At 49.8% G+C, this 20924-nt stretch overlaps 1 protein-coding gene across 2 annotated transcripts in view; it reads right to left on the minus strand.

Moving 5' to 3' along the window:
- The window catches only part of FLI1 (Fli-1 proto-oncogene, ETS transcription factor), a 113951-nt gene that overhangs the window by 70888 nt on the left and 22139 nt on the right, over window positions 1–20924 (minus strand). The gene's annotated exons all lie outside the window — the stretch shown is intronic.

Below are 20924 nucleotides of genomic sequence, written 5' to 3' on the forward strand. Positions count from 1 at the left end.
GAGAGTGTTTTCGCCCCCATACGCACCATCTCTAACTGCAACTACACAGTGACCGTGGTAGGGGGAACATTGACTTGACTGGTTCAGACTGCGAGGCAAAGCACAATGGTAGGATCTGCCTGCACTTACCTTCCTAGCTTCAAGGTTCTACGCTGCTCATGTGAGGATCCTTAGCTTAGGGAACTATTGATGCTATTTATGTCCATAACAATAATGAATTATTTCCACACAAGTTTTTATTAAGCAGTTCTGCCCCTGATTGTCAAGCCCTCAATATTATATACACATTATTGCCAAACCCTCAATATTATATACTATATACCTATTATATATAATATTGATTATGTATAAAATATTGAGCATCTGTAGTTGAATAGAAAGTAAACCCTCCTCAGAAACATCAGCAATAACATGACGGCAAAAGTAACTGGAACTCATCCTGAGAGAAAGTTTCCTCATGGAAAAGGTGATCTATTGTCCACATGATCTCTCTCAGGAGCCTCAATAAACCCTTAGTGGCCACTTCTAAAATGGGAGGTGAGACTGTGGGGTTTGATGAGGCAAAGGGGCACTTATTTGATCTCTATTTGAATTTTTTTACAAGAATGTACTCATGTGCTATTTACTTCATCAAAAATCAGCTTTAAAAGATGGGTAAAAACAAAAGGAGCATCCTGTTCATGGTGGGGAGACAGGGGCCTGAACAAGGTTCCCTTCAAGGGCTTATTCGTGCTTATTCATGACCTTGGAGGGAGGCACCGTGTTGCCAAGGGCCAGTGCTCAGGTGAGGGCTGGCTGCCTAAGGAGAAGTGAGATGCTTCCATGGTGTCTCTCATGCACGTCTCATCCTGAATTCCTTGCTCAGTGCTTTGTATTCTGGGCTCTCGGTTTCAGGACCAGTTAGTGTGGTCCTCAACACTGAGCGTCCCATGACGCTGACAGGTGGGCCAGAGCGGGCACCTCACTTCACTGAGGACCAGATGGAGCGGCTCGGGGGCCCTAGGCCTCCCTTCCTCGTCTCTGTTCCTGGTCAGGGGGTCTTTCTCCTGTTCCCATGGGGGTCCCACTGTAGCCCCACTCTGTCGCAGACTGGATCCAACAAAGCCAGTTTGAAAAAGATCTTCAGAAGTCTCTGTCCCTCTAAGAATAGATCAGCCACAGAGATATGCACTCATGAGTGGAATCTAATGAACACAAGAAAGGAACACACAACATGGAGACAGACTCAGAGATGGAGAGAAGGATGATAGTTTGGGGGTGTCAGCGACTGGGGGTGTGTGGAGGGACTGAGACAAAAAGCACAAAAGAGTAAAAGCTCCTACACAGACAAGAGTATGGTGACGGCCAGAAGGACGGGGGCTGAGGGAAGGTAGAAGAGGGCGAAGGGGGGATAAATGGTGATGGATGAGACTAGACTTGGGGTGGTGATCACACAGTACAGTGTACCGATAAGGTGTTGTGGAATTATGCACCTGAAACCTGTACAATATTGTTAACCTATGTCATCCCAACACATTCAATAAAAAGAAAAAATGGAAACAATAAGAAGAAAAAGAAATACGCCTCTTGGGCTCAGAAAGGTTCCCCTACTCTTCTGCTTACACTTACAGATCCTTTAGAAAAGGTTCACTTGGGGCCTGAAGTGGAAGGTTTAGCTTAATCGCCTGGTTGGTGTCGTCCTTTGGGAGGTAGGCTGGGTGCTGAGTCTGGCTCTACTGCCAACGGCAAGCGGTCTTAGTTTTTCCCATGACTCCCCACAGTTACCTGCACATGCACAGATACCCAGAAATCACAATGTATTTTGAAAACTACTAAATACTGCACCATAAATATTTAACTTATGCAGATAGTATTCTAACAGAAAGTATGCCCGTAGACAAAGTGGTAGTTATCTATCTTTTTCTAGAATCAGAAAAAATATTCTTTTTAGTTGTCTTTGCATCGTGTATACAGGATTTGCTGAACATCTGCTTTGGAAACACACGGTTTATTGGTGTACGACTAGCCGTAGGCTTGCTTTGGAGATCACAGCCACAGTGGAGATTGTTATCAGGGCCTGACGTGTCTCTGAAACGGACGTGTCTCAAGCAGTCTCTCCAGGTCCCTCCATTCTCAACCAAGTTGCTCAAGTGACAAACCAATTCAGGATTCTAACCCAACAACTAGAATTTCGACTGTGATGAATCTGCTACGATTACATATCTTAAGGATTTCAGAAGCCAAAGTGCCCATACCAACATCAAAAACTGTAGCTTGTTAAATCATATCACCCCTGCCTTTGGAAGTTTCCTGCCTGTCCAAATCATCAGCAGGGCTTCTTTTTCTAACAATCTCTAATGGCTCGCCCTGCATCTATCAGGTGGATGTGCTCAGCTCTTCAGGATGGAAAGTAGAGAATAATGTACAGGTGGGGGCGGGGGACCGAGGGGCGGTTGTCTGTTCAGCTCAAGTAGCTCGCATTTCCTGTTTAGTGGGTTTGGGGGATGGTTTTAAGAGGAAGGTCTCCAAGCAACCCAGAGAGACCGGCATCACTGGTGATGCCCCATGACCTGAGATTTGGCCTCTGGATACCAGAGGAGGGTTTTAGTTCTAGGGATCGTCAAGACCTACCACTCCCCAAGTTCTCTTGCCCCCTCCCGCTGTGCTTTCTTCTATTCCTTCCAAGGTTCTCTCTTGAAAGTTGGGTTAAACAATTTGTCAGACCAGCAAAGGACACCCTTGAGGATAAATTTTAAAGAGCATCTTATTTTGTTTTTTTTTATAAAGATTTTATTTATGCATTTCTAGAGAGAAGGGAAGGGAGGGAGGAAGAAAGGGAGAGAAACACCAATGTGAGAGAGAAGGATGGGTAGGTTGCCTCACTCAGATGCCCCGCCCAGGACTGAGCCCACAACCCAGAAGGACGACCAACCAGCTGAAACACACTGGTCAGGGCAAAAAGTATCTTGTTCTTAACACTATTTTCTGTGTACGAATTTCCAAGGGGACCTGGCATGTAAGGGTGCAAGGGCTGAGAGAGGCTCTGAAACCCACAAGCACTTCACAGTTCTCCCAATACAGCCAAATTCAGACTCCCGATGGGTTCAGCCACCTGGGGAATTGCAGTCATACACGTATCTGTTACCTTTTAGTTGCCTATCTTAACTGAAGCCCTAATACTACTGATAATCACTGTGATTATTTCTTGATCATCAAACTGATCTTTCAGGGAATTATATCAACCACACAGTTGCAAAGTTCTCCTAGATTCGAGGCCAGCTCCCTGAAAATTAAAACCAAATGGTATCTTAGGAAGTACATTGTTTTGGGGATTTCTCCAAATCTTAGAAATGATAAGTTCATCTTAAGTCTTTGAATACAAATGATAATCACAAATATCTTTAAGTTATTATAGAGAAATTTAAACATTTTTGCCAGGGTCCGGAGCAAAGTCCTGGGCTGGTTTAATGCCTACACTCGGCTCAGCCCTTGCCTCTCTCACTTTCTTGAATGGAAATAGCAGAAGACACATGTTCTAGACTTATTTCCCTCTATCCTGTTATTTTAGCAATAATAACTGAGATTTTTAGGCTATTTTATAGTTTAAGACATTATCTTAATGGGAGCCTTTGCACACCTAAATCTTATTTAATCACCCCAATAAACCCCTCCCCTATTTTGCTGATGAAGAAAGGAAGGTTCTGAAAGGCTAAGACCTCCTTCCTGGTCACAAAGCCGGCATGCAGCAGGATGTGAGCCCAGCCCTCTGGGCTCCAGGTACCCAGCCCTTTCCACAGGGCTGCCCTTTCTCTGATGCCTTCTTTGCCCCCAAACACCGTGGCAGTCAGTGCATTTATTTATTTTTCATACTGATGCCACTTTTCTTTCCCTTTTGATCTCGCCTCCTTGGTTAGATTGTAGGCAGCTCAAAGGGGAGATCCTTATCTGTATCAGTTTGTTACCATTTTAGCTTGCAGTGGGCTCATTAGGGTCCAGAGACACTGGCTGATTGATGGCATGCACTGGACGGGGGGCTGCTGGCTTTGACATTTTAAAACGGCACACTTCCTTCGGCGACACAGCTTGCCGGAGCCACAGGCCTCACTGCCATTTTCTCAAAACCAGGAAATGAAACTGGCCACCAAGAGCAAATGACCAGCAGCCGGAGCATTAGTGCAAACCAAGCAGAACACAAGAGATACAAACTGCGTGAGTCACAAGGACAAATGCATCGAACTCGCAATTATCTTGGAAGAAATGGAACGTGTTTCTTTCTCTCACCCTGGTTTGAATCACAATCACCCTCAACCTTTTAACAGCTTACATTGTGTACCTAGATGCATGTTCTCACACAAAACTCCTCCTCAGACCTGCCCTTCACGACAGTGTTGGTCTGTGGACACACACCATACAACCTCCTCTAAGTGTTTTGGTTGCAGTTCTGAGCTGGGCAGGGCTGTTTCAAGTGCAGAAGAACGCCATTTTTTTTCTCACATTCTCCTTTCTCTCTTTTCTCCTTCCTTCCTCCTGTCTTTCTTGTAACCAAGTCAAATATCTAGCCAATGATGTTAAGCATTTTTGGGGGGTATTTGACTGCAAAGGTGTTTTCTGTCTGTGGCTACGGGGCATTTGGAATTTGGGAAAGGGGGCTGCTGTTGGAAAGGTAACAATAATCTGAACGCCGTTTTCTTGGCAGCAAGCCCCTGACGATCATGTGCTCTGCCCTCTTCCCCGCCACGCTCACAGGTTGTAGCTCAGAAAGGAGGAGCCTGTGGGAGCCCACGCCTCTCTGAAAAGGCCAGTTTCTCCAGCCTTTTTCATTCTGATAGGCCGCCTCGAGAGGAGAGAAAATAAAAGACACAAACTTCTTTGCATATGAATGCACGAAGATGTGTCTTTCTGGGTACCTTTGTTCCCTTTGAAAGGCAGGGAAGCAGCCCTGGAGACCTGGCTAATTAGACAAAGACAGATGGGCCCAGCAGAAAACCTGGACCCGTGTTTGCACAGCTTCTTCTGCCGCACCTGACGTTGCTGCCAACCGAGTCCAAATGACAAATGCGGTCTTTGTCGCTCTGTCCCAAACCAAGGTCAATGTGCTGTGTGACTCACTTCACTTGTTATTATTGGTTTTACTATTACTATTTTTTAAATCTGTCCTGGCCCAGTGACTTAGCTCTGTTTACTCAGAATAAACCAGGTTAAACAGAATGAGGGGGAGCCAAGGCAACGTGCCCTAGAAATGGGTAGAGATGCTGAAGTTCCCCTTGGAAAATGAATCCTGTTCGTGCTTCTGACAGCGTGGTTCCTGTACTTGTGTCAAAGTCACTTGTGGTGTTGATTAAAAATGAAGCTTCCTGGGCCCATTCTGGCTCCAGTGAATTAGATCTAGAGTGGCAGGAGCCCAGGCCTGGGAATGAGCATCGTTTACACTCCCCAGGTAAGTGTTTGTCGGGTGCAAGTTCCAGAGCCTGTGAGGTGCTCAGGGGAAAAACCTGTTCCGAACACCCTCTCTTCTGCCGGGAAAGCGCTGCCCATGGAGGCGCAAGGTGCTGAAAAGCCCAGCGGCAAAGAGGCCCCTGCGTGTGTGACCCACTGTTGCCCACACCGATCTGTAGAAGGCACCTTTGAAATGCCTGAGACACATTTTGGAAGCAGTGAAATGTGCTCATAGAAACTGTACCACAAGTCCTTGCAGAACCCTACCTTCCTGGGTCTCACTTTTCCCTCCCCCCAATCAACCTCCAAACCAGGGTGAGAAGGAGGCATGTTTCCCCCTGGGAAAGACAAATGCAGTAACTAACGCTCAAAAGAACAATCACTCCTGGTGGGGGGAGGTGGGGAGGGAGAACGTTAGCTAATTGCTCCTTGGCATTTTGGCTTGCTTCGCTATGTGTTGAAAGCAATGTTACCTATTCCTTCCCCCCATCTTCATCATTTATGTCTAAATCTCATGTCTTTAGAAGGACTCCCCTTGAGCCCTCCAATCTAAGTGATCTCCAGCCTCAAGTTCTTTCTCAGAGTTCTCTACTTGTTCTTCATCGTACACACCACATCCACACGTGCGAAAGCCCGAGTCATGTCTCTCTCCCACTACACTGAACTCCGTAGCAGCAGGGCCTCTGGTCTGGTTTGTTCACCTGTCTTAGCAGCCAGGACTTCACACAATGCCTGGCAGACAGTAGGCACTTCGTCAATATTTGTTGCCTGAGTGAATGTCAAGAGTTTTATTCTAGCCTTTTATGCAGAACATGTGAGTTAAGTGGTTTGGACTCACAGTGCTTCTGCACATCTGAATTTCCTGGGAAGCTTTTTAAAAATACGAGGTCCCTCCCCACCCCCCCACCACATCTCCTACTTGATGAGGAGGAGAGGCAGGCATAGGAGTCATGTAGTGATCACCGGCTTGTGGGCAGAGAAAGGAGGGTACTGGCCAGTGTTATTCTGGTCTCTTCCGACTTGCTATAGGTTTTTGGACAAGTCTCTGCATGTTTTGTTGCCTAAATTTCACTATTTAGTAAGAGTCCCACTTGTCGCTCCAAAATGCCACTGTGAGATGTTGAAGCGTTTTGAAATCTTAATAGGAGAGTGACTCTGAAGTTCAAACCATGGCTGCTATTTCTAGTAGGATGGGTTTCTAACCTGCAGCTGTGAACCTGAGGTTCTGCCCAATGATTTGTAATAGGACTTCACACAGAAAGACTTTGCAGACACTGCTCCTTGAACAGAAAAAGGACTGCTCGATTTGTTAACCACCCTCTCTTCCTCGACCTCTTGCTTTGTGGTGCAGAAGTTACACAAGCAGATGTCAGACATGCACGCTGACCATGGCGTTTTCCCCCACGGGCATCTACCTGCAGCGAGGCTACCTGTACCCAGAGAAGAATCGGGAGCGCGCCTTGCCCACCCCCACAGTCAGGCCTGGGCAGCTGCCACCGCAGTGCTGGCCTTTCCAGCCCAGGTCGTCAGCAGCACAGGAAGCGGAGGGCACTGCTAATGCACATGTCCCTGTGTGGCTTCTGGTCACGGCCTCACCCTACCTTCAAGCCTGCACAAGCTGCAAGAGCGACAGGAAACGGCCAGGCGTGTATATATAGCCACACTGTGTTTATCCAAAAGTGCTGTTTTGCACCAATTATTATGAACATTTTCATGGGGAGAGGACATGCCATCTGCCTTTTCTGCTGGGCCTCCAGGGGTGCTTGTAAAATTAATCTCTCCACCAGAGAAGGAAGAGGGACATGACGCCTTTTGGTTGCCTCATTTGCAAGGTGAACACACCGGTGTACTTTCTTTTCCAAAGGATTTCCGGGTCGGTTCGGCCAAGGCTCAGAAAAGATGGGAAACAGCAGTGGAAACATGCAGGATTTCCAGGAGCCTGTACAGACGGCCCATCTGGGGAAATCTCTCATTCCGCAGACTGCGTCTCCCCTGGAACTCATTAAACAGCCTCTCCTTCCCCCACTACATTCTCCAGGCAAATAAAGACGCACACCCCTTCCTGGTGTGCCGGTGCACTCCCTTGGTCTAGCTCCCCAAATCCCACTGGTGGCTGAGCCATTGGAAAAGTCCTGAGTGTCCAGATTGGGAAGGCCCACCCCACAAACCACCTCTGTTCTCAGGTGGGAGCCTGCAAGAGGGAAGGAGGGAGGCCTCTCCCAGCCCGCTCTTACTGCTCCGTAAGCGTCCATTCCTTTATCAACATTCTGCCTACGGGCATGTTGCTGAGCCCACCCGTGGCGTCAGCAGTTCTGCTTGGCCCTTTACCTTGCTCCTCTCTCTGTGGAACAAACAGTGAACGAGGATTCGGAAGCCCGTGAGCTATTGAAACACGGGACCCACCCAGGCAGCTGTAAGGGCTTAGGTGTAGTGTGTGCACTAGGCGACCTTGTGCAAATGAGGAAGCTTTTGAAGTTGACGTTTCCATCTGTAAAATGGGGACAAATGAGGGTGTGAGGATTGGATGAGAGAATATTAGTCAAGTCTTTAGCACGGTACCCACGCCACCAAGCACGCCTCCCGGTAGTAGAGAATCTGAAATCAAAGTGGGACTGGAGCGAACAGAATCCTGCAGGGTGCAGACCCTGATTTTGAGACTTTCCACGGTTTTATGTCCTACAGCCTTTTGTGCTACTTAGCTGGCTGGCTCACTCAACATGCATAAACTCTGTATTTTGAGATAAGACCTGCTTAGGGGTCGGGTGTTAGCCCAATGTAGTGCCTCAGAGGACTCTCTCACATAATGTCATTTAATAAACATGTCATCTAAAAGTCATGGTTCTCTTTATTATGAAAAGGCATTAAAGTTACAGATGCATTTGGAAAAGATAGGCATCCATTTAGTGCAAACATTCTGGAGGACAGTTTATAAGTTTTTCCAACCTCTCAGACCCACCAGCGGATGCCCAGACACATTCTTCCAGGCTGGCCCAGAAGAACCCAGCTCAAGGAGGAGAGGTGAATGCTCCTCATTTCACCTCCTCATAAGAAGGAGGGAAGTATGTGTATCTATTTTGTATACTTTCTATTTGGTCCAAACAGGCCAAAGGGTGTGAAAGGGACCCAGGCTGTACTGAACCGGAAGCGCCTGCTAAGTGGACCCGCATTTCCCATGGAAAGTCCCCCCATCAAACGCAAGCCTGGTCCTTTTCTTTCCTGCCCTCTTTCATTGTACCGAGTCCCAAACCATTGTTCAGCCTCGTTACTGAAAGCTGAGCACACAGTGGCAGGGGCCAAAGGCTGCGGCTGTGTGTGCCTGAGATTAAGACTTTTATCTGATCTTCGACAGCTTGCAGAGGAAATCCTGTTCCAAAACCCAGAGCCCTGAGCGAAAGGTTGCCAGCAGTTCTTCCCTCCCACCTGCTAGATAAATCAGGACACCTGAAATGCGAACACGGTCTCATTGTTTATAAATATAATAAGCTCACTTCCCGTTACTCTATTAATCCCTCCTCCTATTTTTTTTTTAACGCTGAGCATAAGAAAGTCTCTAGCAGAGCCCTGCTGGCGTCCTTCGTGTCTTCATCCACGGCAGGTCACAAGCACTGGGGCCGAGCGGAAGAGGCTCCTCAGAGGGTGTGCACCACGGTCCCTTCTGGGGACCCGTGCAGGGACTCAGTCAACTCTTCATGGGCCAAGACAGGCGCTACATGGTCAAAACTCCTAGAACCAGAGAGGGCCAGGTGGAAGGGCGTGTTCTCTGGTGGGAGGAGTAGAGGTTAGGAAGAGTGTGGGTTCCCTTCATTTCTCCCTCCCCACACCCTAGCTGGGGGGCTCATTCAATGGGGTTAATTTTCCAAGTTTATTACATCCCTGGGCGTGATGCGGTAATTCCTGCAGGTTACCTGAGAGTTACAGATGCTCCCTCTGTAGCTGAAGGGAGGCATCCCGACCCAGGATTTGCTGGGCTGGGGGGAGTCTGTCCCGATTCTGCTCCTTTGCCCACCCTCCTTGTGTCACTTGTTGGAGCAGATCTGTTGATCAGCTGGCCCACGGGTCTGCCCAGGGCCATGCTGGGGGCCTGTGGGTTACCCAAGAAACAGGAGGAAGAGCTTGCCTGAGGGAGCTTATGGGGCCAGGGGGGTCCTAAGAGAAACAACACAAGAGAAGTAGAGGCATGTCAGCCTACAGGGATCACCTGGGGAATCAGGCAAGAAAGGGAGGTTCAGTTCCAGATCTCACTACAGCTGAGGGGTTTGGCCTCAGTGCCCTCCCAGGTAGGGAGCCAAGGGGGACACAGACCATTCCTGAGATATTTTCAGCCCCTGCCAGGTAATTCATGAAGGAGGAAGACAGACCCTGCTGCCACCTAAAGAGAAACTGGAAGTGCACGGCCTCATCATCTCCAGGGTGCGCCAGGCCCAACCACAGCCCCCTCCACTGTAGGGTGTGGCGGGGCAGCATCAGCTCCGTGGACTGAGTGGGGCAGGCTTGGGGCTGCACCTCCTGATTTCCCTTCCAGCAGAGCTAGTCTGCTCAAGGCCCACTTGAGAGAACCCCCCCTTTGTTTTGTTTTGTTTCAGCTTGTAAAGAAAATGAACTGGCCAGTCAGTAGGGAACTGCCCTGAGGGGAAGTGGGTCATGGGAGGGAATCTTTACTTCTGCCCAGTGTAGGACAGAGCGCAGGAATGCTGTTCTTCCCTCCCTTCAACTCCTTTCCCCTCCACTTAACAAACAAAGGAAGCAAAGCTAGGCCAGGCATGGAGGGCGGCACCCCTTCTGCTCTGAGCCGGCTGTGGCCGGCCCTTGGGACAGGGGCTCTGGGCTCTCCGGTGTACTGCAAGGTGTCCATCTAGGTTTGTGAGAGCTGACTGCGTGCATCTCTGCCCAGCTCCACATTCCTGACCTCCCACTGGTAGCTTGAAGTCAGCCGGGGTAGACATTTTCATACCATGGAGATGGATAAACGTCATACCACTGTGGAGTGCTGGTAGTAAAACTTTTGCCAGCACATGTGGTTGGATGCACCTGCTTCCCAATCAAATGAGGCAGATCCAAGCTCTGAGGCCTCAGGCTGCAGTGAGCCACCTTCTGAAGGTGATATATCAGCCCTCTTTACAGCCACTGCTATAGAACTAACACTCAGATTTACCCAGTTCATGGCTGACTTCATTATATGGGAAGATTGGAGCTCAGCATCCAGACATCCTAGTTCCTTACACTCTTTCCCTGGGGAACTTAAGGCAGTTTCCTGTGGCTGCTTTTCTAATCTATAAGCTATAACATATATAATACTAGCCACTATGAATTTAGAAGCTACTATTTGCCCAATTATAAAATTGAGCACTTTATCTCATCTAATTTCATTCTTACCCTAGCCTCATGAAATAATTTCCTCATTTTATAGTTCCGAGAGGTGAGGCTTGGAAGGTTACCTAGCTTGTAAACGGCAGGGCAAAGATATGAACTCCAAACTGTCTGACTCCGAAGGGCACTCCTTCCAAAGTCTATGCTCTTTCCACCACACGACATGCCCCTATTGCTAATAACAAATATTGTTTTTTCCTTGAAATGTATACCTGAGTGATGTGAACTTTAGGCAGGAGCTTCACGCCTGCCACAACCTGCAGGGCCACCCTGCAGTCAGGGTCACCCTCCCCCCACCAGAACACACTTCCTCTTCCCTCTACCCAGCCGTGGTCCCTCCCCTGCTTCAACCTCTACCCAGAACTTCCTCCTCGAAGCTTTCTCTCATTAACCCCACCCAGTTTTGATCGCTTCACCTCAAATACTCACATTCACACTTACACTCGATTTCTTTTGCCTTGTTTTCGTAACTGAAGTTCGTATGGGTCTCCTTCGTTAGGCTAGACCGTGTTCTCCCTGGGTGCTCTCGCCGGTGCTGGCCCTGAGTGCGGCCCCAGGGGCCTGCCGGGTTGGCCTCCCTTGTCCGTGTCCATGGCCCTCCCCGTCCGCAGCAGGGGCATTCTCGCGACCATCGGGCCTGCCGACTCAAGTACCCTCTCTGTTCCAGCCAGAGGTGACGCCGGTGTGGGGCTTGGGTAAGCGGTCAGGAGAAGGTGCCCGGGCCAGTTACCGTCACTCAAGGAACTCTCCTGTCCAGCCTTAACCTTCCATGTAACTTCCTTTTCCAGTCTTAGGCCCGACAAGGACTTGAGTCTCTCTGAGAGGTTTTAGGATTTCCCAAGCTGTCCTTCCTACACCCTGCTCCCTGAGATGGAATTGGAGGTTGAAACTAGCAACGGAGTAGGAGTGGGGGGCTGGGTTTGGGGAGCTATCTTTCTGTTTAATCCTGGTGCTGTGGCAGGTGTGACCACCTGGGTGAGAAGTGGGTGTCGGCTGGGGAGGGCGGAGCTGAGACGGGAGTTGGAACACAGTTACACACGTTACTTGGTGCTTCACGAGCCTCCACGTGGACTTAGAGTGAAGGCTGGACCTTGACCTTCTGGGAGAAGGTGTCAGTGGTGTGGTGATCACAGCTGGTCTGATTTGCATTTGGGAAGCCGGACCGTGTCAAACAGCTCAGCTGATGTGAGAGCCATTCCTACCAGGTGTCCCTGGGCAGCTAGGACTCCTCCTTCCTCCCAGACTCCTGTCCTCCCCTGTCCCCTACTCCCCTGTGCCCTGTTCCTCTCCGCTACGAAGACCCAGCCGGGGGCCTCCCACTCCATGCTCTGCCCTCCTCACACGTTAGCAGGTCGTCCTCCCTCCTGGCCTACACGTTTAGAGTGGCACACACGGCTTTCACAAGACGGGTTCTTGTGGTTTGGGTTTTTTCCTTCATCAGTCTGCAGCTGCTAGTTTTGAAACCACCAGCGCTGAGGCAACTCAGTCAGAAAGAGAGCAAGAGAGAATAAAGAAAGGGAAGACAAGATGTCTTTCTGTAAATCCTGTGTTACGTTCACGAGGTCTGGGTGGCAGCCTCATCCTGGCTCTGCCTCCTCGGACAGGCTTCTGTGAGTGACAGGCCCTGACCACTTCTGGGGGCCGTGGGCATCTGCACTCTGTAACCCAGAGTCTCTGGCCGCCTGTGGTCACAGGTGAGTTGTGAGTGGTCTAGACTTTCCGTTATGATCTGAAGGGGACCCACCCACTTCCCATGTACTGCTGAAGGTGTGCGCATGTATGGACATACCAACACGTCTGTGCTGGGGCCAGGGGAGGGAGAAGGAGGAGAGACACGCATGGGCTGGCCCATCGAGTGGGCCTCTTTCCAGATGCAAACATAGATATTTAGCTGAACACAGACTTGAGGCAAGAAGAGGAGACAGAAATAAACGAATCCAGAAAAAACTCCACATTCAGGTCTCCCCTCCCCCTTCACTGCCATTTGTGGCAGCTAATTATAGTTTTTATCTAAACCAAGAGAACACCTAGAGGCCCAGCCCAGAGTCTGGGCCGAGCACGGAGGCCGGTCCAAAGGGCCAGCTGGCGAGCTCTTTCTGGTGGCATTTGCCTGTCACCTGTATGCTGGCATTCCAACTCGAACCTCACAGCTCTCTGTGGGCTGGCAGCAGGAGGGAGGATCGTGGTGACAGCACCCAGGAAAGGAAATGAGAAATGACTGGGTCTCCAAGTCAGGCCTACTCGGACCCGAAGGGCAAGGCCAAGTGCAGGCAGCTAGGCCTCCATCGGCCTTTGTTGGTGCCTCTCCTGGAACAGCAAACCCAGTCACTCCGACATCAGGTTGTTCCTGGCCGCCGCTCTCCTCACCCTGCCTCTCCACTCGCTCCTCCCAAATCCACTGCAGGTCCCTTGAGGGCATGTTTTCTCTGCATGACCTGTGAGGCTACCCAGCACAGTGAGTACCCTGCACATAGTAGGTGCTCTATAAATGCTTACTATAAAAATTTGTTTTAATCCTCACCTGAGGACATTTTTCCATTGCTTAGAGAGAGAGAGAGGGTATAGAGGATGGGGAGAAAGACAGGGAGAGAGACAAGGATTCGAGAAACATCTATTGGGCGCCTTTCATATGCACCTCGACAGGGGATCAAACCTAGGCAACCTAGGTATATGCCCTGACTAGGAATCGAACCCATGACCTTTTGCTCTATGGGATGACACTCTAAACAACTAAGTCAACCTGACCAGGGCTATAAATGCTAATTTAATAGACCTGAATGAAGTATTGGTTGTCATACCCTCTTATAAAAACGTGTACTGATTTCCCGCCACCTACAACACAAGATCCAAATTCTCCGTAGCCCACACCTGCGGCACTCTTGCTCACATGGCACCCACCTGTTCATGGTCACGCCCCCGGAACACCCTGTCAGGTACATACAGCCCAAGTCATTTTCAAACCTGCTCCATTGCCACCTATACTCTGTGAAGCCCTTTTCACCAGAGCTAGTTGTTCCTTCAGTTGGTCTTTTGCGACAGTTTGTGTACATTATTGCAAAGCACTTGCTGTTCACTTACACCTATTTCCTTCAGGGGAATTCATCAAACTTTGAATTAATCAAAGACAAGGACCATATCTTACATATGACTACACTCTCATTGCACGCTGCCCAGAAAGAGTAGGTGCCCAAGAAGTGTTGGATGACTTAAAATTAGTGAAAGAAGAAATGGCTTCCATTCATCCATTCTTTAGAATCTCAAGCAGGGTCTTCCTGCACTTGTCCTGCTCTTTCCTGTTGCTTTTCCGCAGGTGGCCATCTCCGGGGCCTCAGCACACACGTGGTACCAGGAATGCGGTTCTTCCGTGTCCATCTCTGAAATGTATATACATCCTTGTGCAGCAGTTCCATAAAGTTATCCAGAGCCGTTGCTGTTCCTGGGCCTCCAGCGTCCATAAAGACATTGATTCAGGCCCTTTACTACCCAGGGATGTAAACACCCGTGGAGATGAACTTTCCTGGGTCACAGTGCACCTCCTCCAGGAAGCCTTCCCATACTAGGGATTTTTCTTTTCTTCTGAATTTTTTGGGGCTTATCCCGCGGCCACTGCCTAATCTTCCCCCACCCCTGCTCTCTTTAACTGTTCTACTGTTGTTTTGGACACATGCAGTTGTCTTGGATATTTTTTTTCTCCTGATTCTTTGGAGATTCCCCCATCTCCTACCCCTGTGTTCACAGTACTTGATACATAATCAGAATACAAAACAAATGACGGCATGGGATGTTCTCCTATTGCCTTTCTGCACACTGCCTCACACCCCAGACTGGGGGTTTCCCGAGAAACCTTTACCTCCGCTGACTAGCTCTGATCAAGCAATATTAATTAGCAGTATTTTAGTGACTATACTTCTTGTTATGGCAGAAACCTCCATAATTTGCATGCTTTTGACCCACATATTTGCACTTTACTGTGGAAGCTTCACTACTTAGTTTCTTTGTTCAAATATTGACAGAAAGTATAGAAGTTTTCTAGCAGAAAGAGCTGCTTTTCCTGGGGCCTGAATGGCTGATCCCTGTAGAGTTTGCTTATGGCCCATGAACGCGCATGTGTGGCCAACTGTAGGTACGCAGGCCAGGTGGGGCGTTTTGCTGCCTACAATCACAGACTTGGTGTCTCCAGCTTGTTCCACCTCTTGTGCCGGCTATCCTGTCCTGCATACCTCCTGTGGTGCCCCGCCTTCTTTCTCTGGGTCCCACCTCTCTGAAAGCATCCCTGGAGATAGCTGTCTCCTCTCCCTTCTCTCTTTCCCCTCCCCCAGCCGCTGTCAAAACTCTCCAGGTTTGCTAAGCTAAGCTCGAACAAGTGCAGTCACTCCAGACATGTCATGAGTGACTTCTGCATTTTGACATGAGCCTCCTGGAGGCTCAGAGGATGAGATCATGGTGACCATTTTGGGCAATGGGATACTGGCGATGGAGACTTTGGAGTCTTTCAGAGCCTTCCACCCCAGCTACCTGGGACACCTACATCAAAGGCCAACTGTGGGCAGGGAGAAATGTCCCCCTACCCTCTCTCTGCTCTGGGATGACCAGAGAGTCTAACTCTAAAGCCCCTTAGTGGGGTTTTAAGCTGGAAGGGTAGAGATGAAACTGCCCCTGTGAATACCTGGCCTGGGTCACCTGGCTTGGAGTTCCAGGTTTGGAAATTCACCCCAATGCCTTCATTCCCAAACCTGCCCTTCTAGAAAATCTGGAGTTGGCAAGTTTCAGATTCATTTGCGTCAACATGTTGTTTGGTTAATGCAGCCGAGCACCAAAAAGCCCATTTTCTTAGAAACAGGAAATCCCAGTGTGCCAAGAGTAAACAGATCCCAGCCCCCAATGGTTGAAGTTTCTTTAGTAACTCCCTGACCACAAGGGTCTGTGGGGCTGTGTGCTTGAGCCAGGCACACTCTCCTGCCCATAACAGATCAAACACAGAGAGATCATCTCTCTGCAGCTCAGCACCTAGAAGAGCTGGGAGCCTGAACCGTGCTCAAGAGAGGCCAGGGACGGGCTAAGCACAGGATCCCAATGGCAAATGCAAGATGGTGCAGTATCAGAGAGTTTTATAACTTTGCAGGCATTTCCCCTGAGATCTCCATCATAGACTCTTCCACCCTAGTTGCTTCCCATTTTATTCTTTCTCTCTTCCATCTGAGCAGATTTCTTGTCTGTTCTATCCTTCATCCCATCACGACCACCAATCAGCACAGTGCCTGGAACAGGAGGCACTGGATGCACAGTTGGGGAACGAATGAATGACTAAGGGACACCATGCAAGTGGAGGCATTAATGACGAGTTTGCCTGTCCCGGCTCCACAGGCATTGTGCAGGGGTGAGCGGACATAACTGGTGGTCTCCAGGGTAGGTCTCACAGAAGGGTCTCACTCACCAACTCATCATCACCCAGTTGTGAAGGACAGATTCTACCCAAGCTGCCCGGAGGTTTCAGCTTCTCAGGGTCCACTGAGTGAGCTCAGGTTAGTGGGGGCTGGAGGAGAAGTTAACTGTTTGGCTGGGTGGAGGGGGCAGGGCCGGGGGTGGAGGTGGGCGGAGCCCAAAGGGGTTCTTGCTGCAAAGCAGTCCACTCCCTCCCCAGACAAAAAGCCCTCAGAAAGCTACCTTCCCAACCGCTGCCACACACGGAGAAGGCAGAGAGGGCCTGGCCCCTGTCCCACCAGAGCCCGGCTGACCCTGTTGCTGTGAGGGGCACGGGAGTGGCAGGCAGCTGCCCCAGACGCGGGAGTCCCTGCGCAGTAACCGGGGAGCCTGACTATGGAAGGAAAGAGGCAACTCCGCTATTATTAGCAGCCGCTGTCCACATACGTGAAGTCAAACAGCCCATGCAAAAGAGGCTTCTTGGTAGCAGGGCCTTCAGAGTTGTGAGCGCTTCGTGCTGTTCTGTTAGACCAGGTCCTGGGGTTGCCTGGGATTGGTCTCAGCGGGGCTGCCACCTGGCGAGCCCGGGCAGGTGGGCTGAGGGCAGCCCCCTCCCCAGTGCTGCCGCTTAATGACTTGACAGGGACTCTGTGACTTCTTTAAGATCCCTTTCCAGCATTTCATGTGGGTTTAGTTCTAAAGTCTATAAAGAATATTTTATTAAAATAAAAACAAGAGAAGTCTAACCCTATTACAAAATGCCATCCTAGGCCCAGAAGATGAGGAGAAACAAGATGATATATGCTACTCAAAAAAGCCCAACACCTAACACTCAGTTAATAGTTTACTGTATAGCCATTAGACGTGGCAATGTAGAAGACTTAATGATATAGGGAAATATTCACATTTTAATGTTAAAAGAATAAAGGGGGGTTACAGAAGAACACGATTCTGGTTATATAAAAATAAGGCATATATCTCCACATTAAAAAATCTGGAAGGAATTACACTCATATGAATTGGTTGTTTTCTGGGTTGAGAGACTATGGGTGCTTTTGCATTTTTCTTTTGTGATTTTTCTGCATTTTCCAAATTTTATACAAAGATATGTATTACTTCGGGAATCATTATTTTTTAAAACATACTTAAAAATAAACACTGCATTGAACGAGTAAAGAAAATGGGAGCCAGACAAACGGAGAAGGACAGAAGCTAGCAGCACGCAGTGTGGGCTCTGTAACTTCGGGTGGATCTGGTCCACCCAACCTGCCTCTGCAGACCCTCTCCCCGCCTGCTCACTCCGCCGCTGCTGGGCTCCCTGCAGCCCGCGGCTGCGCAGTGCTCAGGCAGCGCCTCGCTCCCACAGTCCCTGCCTGCCTGCCTGCCTGCCATTAGTCTAGCGTGTTTCAGGAAAGCCAGAGAGGCCCTGGAAACAAAAGCAGATGTGATGAGCGTAAAACAGCTTCCCTGGTCCCGCGTGCAGCCCAGTGTCCGTCGCACTCATCACGAGAGACCGCCTGAGATCTCCACGGTCCCGCGGCGCTCATCCTTTCTGTGCTCACAGCCCTCACTGCCTTTGTGTAAAGCGCCACTTGACAGTTAATTAGGGAGATTTCAGCAACTTCCAAAGGCTCCGTCTATCAGAAATTGGCTGCTGCAGCCTCCCAGGGGAACTCACTCAAGGTACACATAAATTATATATGCATACACAAACACATATATTTTGTATACATGTGAAGACATGTGTGTATGTGCATATGTAGACACATATGTATGCACACATCATACACACACGAGAAAAGAGGGGAGAGGTTGAACATGCGTATCTCTTTGTCCTTACATACCAGTTTGCCCTTTCAACGTTCTGAAATGGTCTATTTTCTTCATCTAACCGATGAGGAAACTGAGAGTCTAGGAGGGGAGTCACATGGCCGGAAGCAGCGGAGTTAGACTCTGAAGGGAGATCTGCCTGCCTCCCAAGCCCGACTCTTGGCACCAGGGCCCTTGCCCCCCCCCCACACACACACTGCCGGCTGCTGAGGTGCGAGTAGTCCTGCAGCTTCCTGCTCCCTGGGCTCCACTTGGCCTCCAGAAGAACCGGGCTCGAATTTGTGGCCATGTTCACAACAGCCCTTCACTTCCAGGTTCTGCGATCAGAAACGGAAGTTTCAAAATACCGAAAGTTCGTTTATGTTGAACATACTGCTTAGGCAAAAAGCAGGAAGTCCAAGAAAGCCTGATCTCATGAGATTTTGCGGCCCAATTTGGATCCACGTCCACATCTGCACTTCTGGATTTTCCACTGAGTCCAACCTTGGCTGCTCGGCAGCTTCTTCCATTGCACACCACCTCTCCCCCTCCCGCCTGGGGTGCAGACGAGTAATACACTCTGTTGCTCTTCACCGAGATTTTTCTAGTGATGGACGGATGTTTAGGTGGTGAGATGGGACAGGCAGTAGAGAGGAACAAGGGGGTACTTGAAAGATAGGCAAGTTTCTTTCCGTAAAGTTGAAAAACAAACAAGCAAAAACAAAAGCTCTGAACAAGAAGTCATCCAAATAAGGCCTCTGTTCTTGCCCCCAGGTGCAGGAAACTCCTGGAAAGGGATCTTGCCTCCTCTTCCTCCCCACAAACCTGGCCTCGAGTCTGCAGGTCAGACTCTGGCCAGGCTGCCGGAGGAAGGGAAGTGGTGGGCTCCGAGGCGCACCTTGGACTGCCGGCTTTGGGGGAGCCTCAGAAGGTGGGGAAGAATCATTTCTGCGTCATAACTCCCCCCGCATGAGAAATTTTGAAGACCAAGTCCCTTATCTTATAGATGAGAAACTAGGGCTAGGAGAAGAGATAGGCTCAGCCGCACATTCAGTTGGTGGCAGGGGCTGGGAGTACAGCCCATACCTACTCCATCAAGGTGTCTCTCTTTCCAGCTATTAACAGCTGTCCTGCCTACCTTTCAGCATTAAGATGGGTTAATCAACATCACAGAGCTTTTAATGACAAAGAAGAAAGTGCATGTTGCCTGTTATAGTTTTATACATATTCCAGTTACTGGGGTAGTTAGTATAGCTGATGTTGTCATTCATTTGAGTCCTTTTCCTTTACAAGCATAGTTTTCTGGGGATGCTGTTATCTATGAGGTTTCACTGCCAGAAAGGTTTGAAGTCTCCCAGGGGCACCCCTGCCCATCTGCACCATCCCGACACCACCCTGGCTGCCCCGGTGGGAACATCTGGAGGACTTGGAGGTAACAATGCTTTGCAGTGCCTTGTGGTTTGGGCTTTGCTACTCATGGACTGGAGCACATTCTCTTGAAGCACAGTTTTGCACAAGCCACACCCAACTGAAACAGTCCAGGAGTGGTAACAGACCTCATCTGGGGCCACCCATTTCAGTGTGGGGAGCTCAGACCCATGTGGTTCACTGTCTCACCTTGTCTACCTGTGCCTCCCGGGTGCAAAGGAGATGCAGCTTTGACAGATATAGCCGCTGTGTGGCCTTGAGAGAATTATTTAACCTCTCTGGACTCCAGTCTTCTCATCTTAAGATAGTACTTTGAATACACACCCCGAGGGCTGGTGTGAGAACTAAAGAGGATGTTTACAAAGTGCCCAGGGCACGCACGCACGCACGCATCCGCATCGGAGCTCCTCCCGCCTCCCAGCAGCCCAACACAGCCCTGCAGGGGAAAGCCTAGGGGCCTCCGTGCCTGGAAGCGGCACCTCTGAGCTCTAGAACTGCCAGAATCCAGAGAACAAGTCCTCCAACTGGAAATCCTCTTCTTTGGGGATAGGAGAGAGAAATTTCTTACACTTAGCATTCATTAAATAAGTGCCACCTTATAGTAAAACCGAATGAGTCTGCTTTACTATTAGAGAGGGCCTTCTGGGAGTTTCCTCCTCCCCGCGCAGGTCCCGAACCGTCCCCTTGGCCCACACAGGTGCACATTCTCTGCTGGCTACACTGGCGTGGGGCGCACGTAGAGCAGGGGGAAGAGCGTAATCTCCCCATCAGTCCAAGTTGCAGTGGGAGAAATGAGCCTTTCACGTGGCAGAATCGGGCATTCTCCCCAGAGCAGTCCATCCCCCGGAAGCCACGCCAGTGGACAGAGGCCGCGGCCATTGCTGCTTTCTCCCCACCTTGGAAAATTACCCAGAGTGCCGCTTTGCCACTGGCTGCCGGGCAGATGCCCTGCTGCTTTCAGAAACGTCCCACCTCCTTAGAATGAAAAACAACAACGTGCCAGGCCCGCAGTGACAAGCCTGCCCTTTCCTCTTCCTCCCCCTGCACTGGAAAAAGTACGGGATCTGTAAACAAGTCATTAGATTCAAGATCCTGCCCAATTTAGACTCTTTGTCTCAGTTTTCTCCAGAGTGAATGCGTGGTCACACCCACTCAAACCAAGCAGGGCCCAGAGGAATGCAGAGCCCTGTGGCCAGGCTAACCACAGCTGACCCCGCCATGCCCGGCTCAGGGTGCTCCCAGGCTGCGAGTGAGAGCTCTGGTTTCATCAGGAGAGCCGAGTCCTTGGACCGGCGAACGGCTAAGCTCTCGGCCCCTGGGTCCCATTCCCCAAAGCAGTTTTAATGCGCCCGGTGTCTCCCCAAACTACCAAAAATCAAAAGTCCACCTCCTTGGAAGTCTGGCAAGAAAACCCCCAAGATCAGCTTCTCTTTTTATTCCTGTACTTCCCTTACAGGCAGGCTTCTAGAAACACAGAGGCTGGA

Source organism: Artibeus jamaicensis, unplaced genomic scaffold (genome assembly GCF_021234435.1).
Source record: "Artibeus jamaicensis isolate MK-2021 breed Jamaican fruit bat unplaced genomic scaffold, CSHL_Jam_final scaffold_660, whole genome shotgun sequence".
In the NCBI taxonomy this organism is placed as follows: Eukaryota; Metazoa; Chordata; class Mammalia; order Chiroptera; family Phyllostomidae; genus Artibeus; species Artibeus jamaicensis.